The sequence below is a fragment of the Pelodiscus sinensis genome, chromosome 3 (genome assembly GCF_049634645.1).
Source record: "Pelodiscus sinensis isolate JC-2024 chromosome 3, ASM4963464v1, whole genome shotgun sequence".
In the NCBI taxonomy this organism is placed as follows: Eukaryota; Metazoa; Chordata; order Testudines; family Trionychidae; genus Pelodiscus; species Pelodiscus sinensis.
Window position 1 is genome coordinate 193,620,179 of NC_134713.1, and position 7,958 is coordinate 193,628,136.

Genomic DNA, 7,958 nt, shown 5'->3' on the forward strand with positions numbered 1-7,958 from the left:
TGTTTGTTTCAGCAAGCTGTACTCGCGTTCATCTCTGGGTGTTACAAGGACAGGAGGTTTGCCTAAGCATTCACTGGAAGGAGTTCCAAAGACTGTAGTGTACTTAGCAACAGGATTTGTACAAGTAAAAGTTTAGATTTCAAATAGCCGTGGAAGTTGAGGGTTACAAAGCGACTTAGATCTAGACTCCTCTCTGTCAAGGCCGGACACTTCCCCCCTTACATACCTGGGAGAGTTTTGCTGAGTCTGGCACAGTGGTTTTCAACCTTTTCTCATTTGCAGATTCCTAAAAACAATTCAGATGGGGATACAGAGGCCTCTGGAAATGTTAGACACAGTCTGCAGGCTTCCAGAGGCCCACATACCACAGGTTGAAAACCACTGGTCCACAGTTAAGGACACCAAGCAATGGAATTTTCCATGTCTCCCTGGGTAGGACTCTCCCAGTAGATACTGTTAAAAAGTTTGCTCTAGTCGCCTAAAGTCCTCTAATACACAGCCTGGGACTAGCCTACATTATCCATCTCCCTCCTTCTAGGCTAGGCCCTTCATGCATTGGTAGCTTCAGGTGACTTGCAGGGTGTTCCAGATAAGGGTTATGAAGGTTTTATGCTCCACTTCTACCTGCCTTTTTTTTTTATCTTGTTCTGATTTGAAGAGATCAGTTCTGGTCACCTTATTTCAGAAGAGACCCATACGCCAGGAGTTACACCAGAGCTGCCTGGTGCGAGTCTTATTTTGCTTCTACGTTATGTATACCCTGGGCCGGCCCCAGGCGCCCCCCCTCTGCTTCAGGAGCCCTCCCCTGCTTCCCATTGCCATAGGGAAGTGGAGCGATCCAGCTGGCAGATGATCGTGGGGGGAAGCAGGCTGCTGCGTGCCTCTGTTTGCTGCAGCTCCTGTCACTACGAGTGCTGGAGAAGGAGGGAGAACTCTGCTGCTGCCCCGTGCCAGGCCCTTAGGTCAGTGTTTCCCAATTTTATTTAGCCATGGAACCCTTTAAAAAAAAAAAGCCGGGAAAAAATGGGCGACCCAAAGAAAAGAAAAAAAAAGCAGGGGGGCTGTCAAGAAAAAAAAAAAAAAAAAAAAAAAAAGCAGCAAGCAAGCTGGCTTGCCCCTAAGACCAGATCGCGGGGGTGGGGGAGCGATCAGGTTCTCGCAGAACCCTTACTTTCACTTCGCAGAACCCAGGGGTTCCGTGGAGCACTATTTGGGAAACACTGCCCAGGTAATCCCCAGGCTGCCGTGGGCCCCACTGGCTAATATCAAATATGGGGGTCTGTCTCCTCCATAGGACAGTTGGGGTGGTTGCCATGGGCCCTGAACCGTCCTATGGGTATGAGAGTTCTGTGTATACCTACTCCAAAGGGACCTTTCACTCTAAGCTCAGAGATACCGCCCCCTCTCTCCGGCCTGTCACTAGAACTTTGCTCCTTCCTGTAGACTTGGTTCTTCCTCGCCACCACCCAGATGCATTGGGTGCACCTAACACCCAACTCCTCTTCAGCACTTTCCTTTCCACGTACGTTACAAGGGGTATCATCGTTATTTTATGGCACGTGGAAACTGAGGCAGAAAAGTGACCCCGCTTACCCCCGGTCACCCGAGCAGGCTACTAGGAGAGGTAGGAAGAAAACACAGATCTGTGCTTCAGTCCAGTTTCCTGCCCTGTCCAATCACACAACTGACAGCGTGCAAGGCAAACCTCGGTCTGCTCATGCCGTCGGTAACCGACTCAGAGACATAGTGGTTATTTCACTGTGTATAATTTCCCCAGCTTTCACATCTCTAGCACTATCTGTCTGGCTGTGAGCCTTCAATTCTGCACCAGTCAATGACTCAGTGTATGGGTTAACACAGCTGTAAGGAAGGCTTTGAAAAGAAAAAGAAGAAATCCTGTCATGGTTGTGACCCCTTATAACTGTATTTAATCAGATTACAGAATTCCACCAGACCAGCTCCAACTATGGTCAAAGGAATTTGTTCCAAATATTTGCAACAGATGGGCCCGTGAAAAGTTTGCCGTTACTGTGGCGGTGGGGGGAGGTGGGTAGGTCTGAGGACAAACTATTTCAGAGCCAGCCTGGCAGGGAGGACAGCCGGATGTCCAGTGGTAACTCCTTGTTGGGTGTGACAGAGAAAGAGAACACTCCCCATCCACCACCCCCTGCCCGGATTTCATAAAACCAGCTGCAGGAGAGGCAACCCAGAACTGACACACATCCTAGCTAACCCCTAGCTGATAAGCAAAGATTGGTTTTGGTGGGACTGCTCCCTGGGAATAACCCTGATCCCCCCCCCCCCCCCGTTAAGCTTCCGTCTGCGCGAAATGCAGGCGTGCCTCAGTTTCCCCGAAGATACACTTAGGTCTTTGCTTGCTGCAGCCTTGAGTGCATTAAGAGCGAGCTGCGGCCAGGGCTCGGCAGCCGTAGGGCCCGCACATGCCCCCCCTTCCCCTTTCCCAGCTGGGTCAAACACTAATCCATCCGGAAGCTGCAGCCAAAGCCAGCGGCGATTGCTACTCAGCGCTCCCCCGGATCTGGGCAGCAGCCTCCAGCGGGATCCCCAACGAGGGACACGAGTGGGAGCCCAAGGCGTGGCGGGAGCAGCTCCCCAGCAGCCCAGAGGCGGGGGAGCGAGCAGGAGGCTGCCCCCGGGCAGGCAGAGGATGGAGGAGGCTCCGTCCGCCGTGCCCTGGGTCCGGACCACTGCGCCTCTCCCCGGCCCGACTGCACACGTCGCCATTCCGCACCGCCCGGGGCGCAGCACGGTCCCAGGGACTCCCCCCCACCCCGCGATCTCATCTCAGACCCAACCGCGTAGGAAAGCGGCGGCTCCGCAGCCCGGGCACGGATCGCCCCGGGGAGGGAGGCGAAAACTCCGCCTTCAATTGCTCTGCAAACTCCCCCGCCACGTTTTAATGCCCGGCCGGCCGCCTCCCCCCGGGAGCCCACGACAGGGGGAGGCGTGCACGCTGGGCCGGGGCACGTCCTCTCCCCGCCTGACAGCCAGCAGCCGCACCAGTGCCCACCGTCCAGCGCCCTCCTCCAGGGGGCCGCCTCCCCGCGGCTCCCCCCCAACCCGCTCCATGCAACGATCCAGCCCTGGCGTAAGGCTTCCGCGAGGCATTTCAGCCCCTGGAGCCCTCCAGCCGAGCAACGTCAGCTGGGCTGCCGCGTAACCTTTTCCTGCTCCAGCTGGGAACGTGGCCGGAGTCGCCCGGCGCATCCCCGGGGAAACGGAGCGCTCGCGACCGAGAGGGGCAGAGGGATGCTGCAGGCACGGAGGGCAGCGCGCTTTCCACAGCCGAGAGGGAGATTCCCTGAGATCCGCAGGCGGGACGGTACCGCTCCCCTCCGTCCCCGCCACCCCCCTGGGGTGTCCCCGCCCGGCGTTCTTTGGAACGCTGGAGGAACTTTTCGGAACGCTGCGGGACCCTTTGGAACGCTGGCCCGGGCGCGGTGGAACGCGGGGCGCCCCAACGTTCGGAAGGCTGCCGCTGGCGCTGGAAGGCGGAGGTTCCCTGCGATCGGCCCCGCTGCAAGCCGGAGCTGGGGGGGGGGGGAGGGAGCTGGCTTTGGGGGCTCCAGTTCCTCACCTGCCTGGATCCTCAGACTTCGCTCTCGCGCCCAGTCCAAGCTCTACAGCGGCCAATGCAACGTCCACGAGCCCCGGCTGGAGGAGACAGCGCCGCTGGCTGGCGGATGCGTCCTGCTGCCCTTGCCCCGACCGATGCCCGCAGCCCCCCAGCACCCCTCCGCCGCTCGCCGCCTCTGTGGAGTCGTGGCACTTTTTCCTCTACGCTGGCACGGAGCCTTTCCCAAGGCTTCCCTCCACTCCGCCCCCGCGGCGCAGCATGAGCCTGCTGCGGTTGGTGCCAGGCCCGCCAGTCAAGCCTGAGGCAGCCCAGTGAGAGAGGAGACAGCTGGGGGGAGGGCTCCAGGACTCCTGCGAGTGGATGAGCGGGGAGACCAATAGAGCAGCTGGAGGCGAGTGGAATTGTGGGAGTTGTAGTTTGCCAGCTGCAGGCTTTGGCTGGGAGATTAGCTATTTCGAATTTGGTGTTACTCCTCCTAGAATGAGGTTTACCAAATTGGAAATAAGTGCTCCACTATTTCGAATTTATTTCAAAATAGCGGTTTGGCTGTGTAGATGCTATTAAAGTTAATTCCAAATAACTGCTGTTATTTCAAATTAACATTGTAGTGTAGACATACCCTAAGTGCTTGATCAAGATAAGCATGTGCTTAAATGGTGGCATAGCTAGGATCTAAAAAAGGGCTGAAAGTTTGGGATCATAGGCGTTATTTTGTATGGAATGTTCAATTTGGTCAAACACTGGAACACTACTTCAGAAGTGCCATTAGGTCCTGTTTGGGGATCAAGGCACGTCACTATTAAGCTCTGTGCACACGTATCATAAATCATCCTGAGTATTTAAAGTCTGTACTTGTATACAGCAAGACAGCAGGTGGATAAAACAAACAACTGGAGGTAGAGCAAGGTAAATAGTGAAACATTCCTCATTACGGTAATAAGTAGACTTGTCAGACTTGCCCACAAGTCATATCTATTCACAAGGAGAGGCTACTTCTCTGAGAAAGTTAAGGGCTTTCTGTTCAGACCCGGCTGCTCTGAAAGATCAAGACCTGGTTTCTCAAGTCGGTCACCCAAAATTATTGGACACTTTAAAATTTGACTTTGACCTGTCTGCTTTAATTTCCCTAATGCTTCCCAAACCCCCAAAACTCAACTATGCATTGTCACAGTTCATTAAAATGTTTGCAAAATACTGTGTATAGGTTCAAATCCTCCCACAGCCCTCCAGCTGTTGTGACTGATTCAGAATACAGTGAGACCTTCCAGTATGAACCCTCTAAAGCCCTGAGCTTGCAGTGAATTCTGCCCTGCCATGGACTCTGGAAGTGTGTGCCTGGTTTAGCAAGCACATGAGTCTACTGGAGCCAATGGGACTCCTCAAGTGTTGAAAGTGATGCATCTGCTTAAGAACCTTGCTGAATCAGGACCAAAGAGAGGGAGGGGCCGACCTACCTTTTGAGCTGACAATTTGGCCATAACATTTAATGTCTAGGGGGAGCAGGAGATACCCTGAGGAAGGGCCCATTGAAGTCAATGGGAAGATGACCATTGATTTCAGTGGGTGCTTAGTCAGGAGTCTCAAAGACTGCTTACATTCCCAGTGGGGCCTAGTGGGGAAGAGCTGGCTAGCAGTGGCACTGAGTGGTTAGCACCGTAGGGCCAGCCTGTGCAATGGGAGAACCGTGGTGGGCAAATAGCAGGTTCCCTGCCCTAGAGGCCCAGCATTTTAAGAACTCAAGTACCAAAGAAACAGAACACTACAGTGAAGGAATGGAAGGACACGGGGCACTCTAGCTGGATGACATCACTACCCTGGCAGCCTGTTCACACTGGGGGCAGAGACAGAGGAAGAAGAGAAGCCAACTGGAAAAAAATTGAATTTCCCCAGCCTGGTGCAGGAAACTGCTCTTCTCCTGCAGCTCCACCCTCTGCTCTCCAGCAGACATGCTCAGCAGGACACAAAACCTCCTGCAGGGAGAGAGATCTCCCACTCTCAACTCAGCACTGCCCTTCCATTCCCTGGGCTGTGTATGTCCCAACAAGTTGATACAAGTGCACAGCAGGAAAGTTAGCACCTCCTGCAGCAGCTGGTGGCTGCGGTGGGATACCTCAGCATATTCCTTTGCAACAGCCATTCTCCAATTTGGCCAGGAGGTGGGGAGCACGGCATAAAAGACTCTGCCTCCTTTCCTGCCCACAAATCTTGGTACAAATGGCGTCGTGGACCACTTGTGGTCAGTGGCCCTTCTCTAGGAAGCATGGCTGTTGTTTGATTCCCAGCAGCACGCTGTCCTTTTCATCACTCGATTGCAAGCAATGTAAAACAACCGAGCTCAAGGCAGAAGGCAAAGCATCTCCTGGATGAAACGGGCAGACACAGGCAGCCGCTCTCCTGGACATACCCGTTGACGCAAATGATGTGGTTGTGTGCGCCTGGTGATGCGCTGGAAGGCTTGAAAAGGCATTTTCCCCTGAAAGGCCAGTAGAAAACAATCCCATGCAGCGCCCAAAAAGAGCACGAGGCTTTGGGACCCAGCTGACGTGCCGGTTTGTGGGCTGAAGCCCTCGGGTGGACCTTCATAATGTTCCATCTCTCAGCCCTTCAGCATGGGAGAATGAATGACAAGCCCTGAAATGCTTGTTTTCAGCATTCCGCCTCCCTTTCTCCCTGCAATGTTCCCCCTTTCCCACTCCCTGCCCCCCTCCAAATACCCATGTCCTTCCTTCTCCTTCCATTGTCTGGTAATTGTCTCTTAGGAAACATCGACACTCCCTCATGCAGGCCAGCTTTGATCAATGTAGCTGCTATAAATAGTAGTGCAGGCACAGCTGTGAAGGCAGCAGGATGGGCTAGCCCCCTTGAATACAAGCCCACCAAGGAACCCGAGATACTGAGTGGTTCCCAAAGCCCCCCTGATTACACAGCTGTTGCTGGGGCACTAACTTAGTAAGCTGCAATTCACACCTCCATATGCAGGGTAGGCGTACCCTTAGCATTTCTGACAGGTAAGCATTTATCTCTACGCATGGCCAGAATTTGATTGATTTTTTGTACCACGTTGAGAGATGAGCTCTATGTTTATTCTAAAGCTCTTTTCCCCAGTTTTTATCACTTTAAATTTCCACAGTTGCACAAACTTATGCTGGGCTAGACCTTGGGAGGTGGGTGTTGGGCAATAATTATTTAATGACAGTAGATGCTGATGTTCCCAAAGATAAAACGTTGGAACCATGCCATGTTCCAAGATGGTTATTTTGACATATGATGCCGACAAAGCAAATAGCCTTAAATAAACTTCAAAAAGTTCGCAAAGCAACAGTTTTCTTGTTTTATCTGTCTACATTTTGATGACTATAGATGGAAATATTGTTTCACTGGCTTACATGTGTATAGTTAAATTGACATTTATCAACATTTACCAATAAAAATCTAATTTTTCAAAGCCAATTTGTACCTCTTCCAAAATATCTCCCCCCCCCCCCCACACACACTTTTTCCTGTGATAATTCTCCATATTGTTACCCATGTCTAGACCTTTTGTGAATCCTGCTCTTGGCCTGTGTGATATCATGGGGCAATGAGTTCCACAGACTAATTGTGCATTGTGTGAAGAGTGCTGCCTTTGATCTGTTTCACAATGCGCATGATTTCCCATTTCTTCAAGTGTCCTTTTGTGCTTGCATTTCGTCCTGTGAAACAGCTTACTAGACTTTTTTATTTAGGAGTTTCCAACTGCTGTCCAGGTTTTTTGGTTGAAAACTCACCTTGCAACACGACTCTTCTCTCTCTTCCAACCCCCTGCTCTTCCTCAGAAATTCACTCTTGATTTCATCATCTGGCCCGCTGCATAACCCGGGCCAGAGAGCTTCCCCAAAATAATCCCTAGAGCCAATCACCCGGACTGTCTCCTCTGGATTTAGAAGTGGTCGGTGATGGAGACTCCACCACAACCCTGGCCGAACTGTTCCAAAAGCCAGTTGCCCTCGCTGGTAAAACCTTCTGCCTTCTTTCCTGTCATAACCTGTCAGCGTCCAGCCCGCTGTGTTAGATCTTTCTTTGCTAGCCCGAAGAGCCCATTCCCACGGATCTGTTCCTCTTTACCGGCTGTGATCCAGTCGCCCCGGACCTTCTCTTTGTCAAGCTCCATAGATTTAGCTCCCTGAGCCCACCAGTATAAGGCAGGTTTCCTAAATTTGAACCCTTCACGTGGCTCTTCTCTGAACTCTCTCCAAGTTATCAACACCCTTCTTGAATTGTGGACCCAATGCCCAGCTGCGGTCACGTCCTGTCACAGGGCTGGAAAAATACGCTTCTAACTAAATGCTTGGTTAAACCTTCAGGCATAAGAACATAACAT

At 52.4% G+C, this 7,958-nt stretch overlaps 1 protein-coding gene across 6 annotated transcripts in view; it reads right to left on the minus strand.

The window, feature by feature from the left end:
- Positions 1 to 3,927, minus strand: part of RRBP1 (ribosome binding protein 1) — a 62,538-nt gene extending 58,611 nt beyond the window's left edge. Inside the window, exons 1-2 of one of the 6 annotated variants that reach the window (XM_075925745.1) lie at positions 3,599 to 3,926; positions 1,760 to 1,872 (exon numbers count right to left, since the gene is read on the minus strand). The gene's annotated coding sequence lies outside the window, so the exon portion shown is untranslated. Of the gene's footprint in view, positions 1 to 1,759; positions 1,873 to 3,598 lie in introns of all 6 variants that reach the window. The other 5 variants (XM_075925749.1, XM_075925744.1, XM_075925746.1 and 2 more) reach the window with 5 other exon arrangements.
- Positions 3,928 to 7,958: the final 4,031 nt, after the last annotated feature.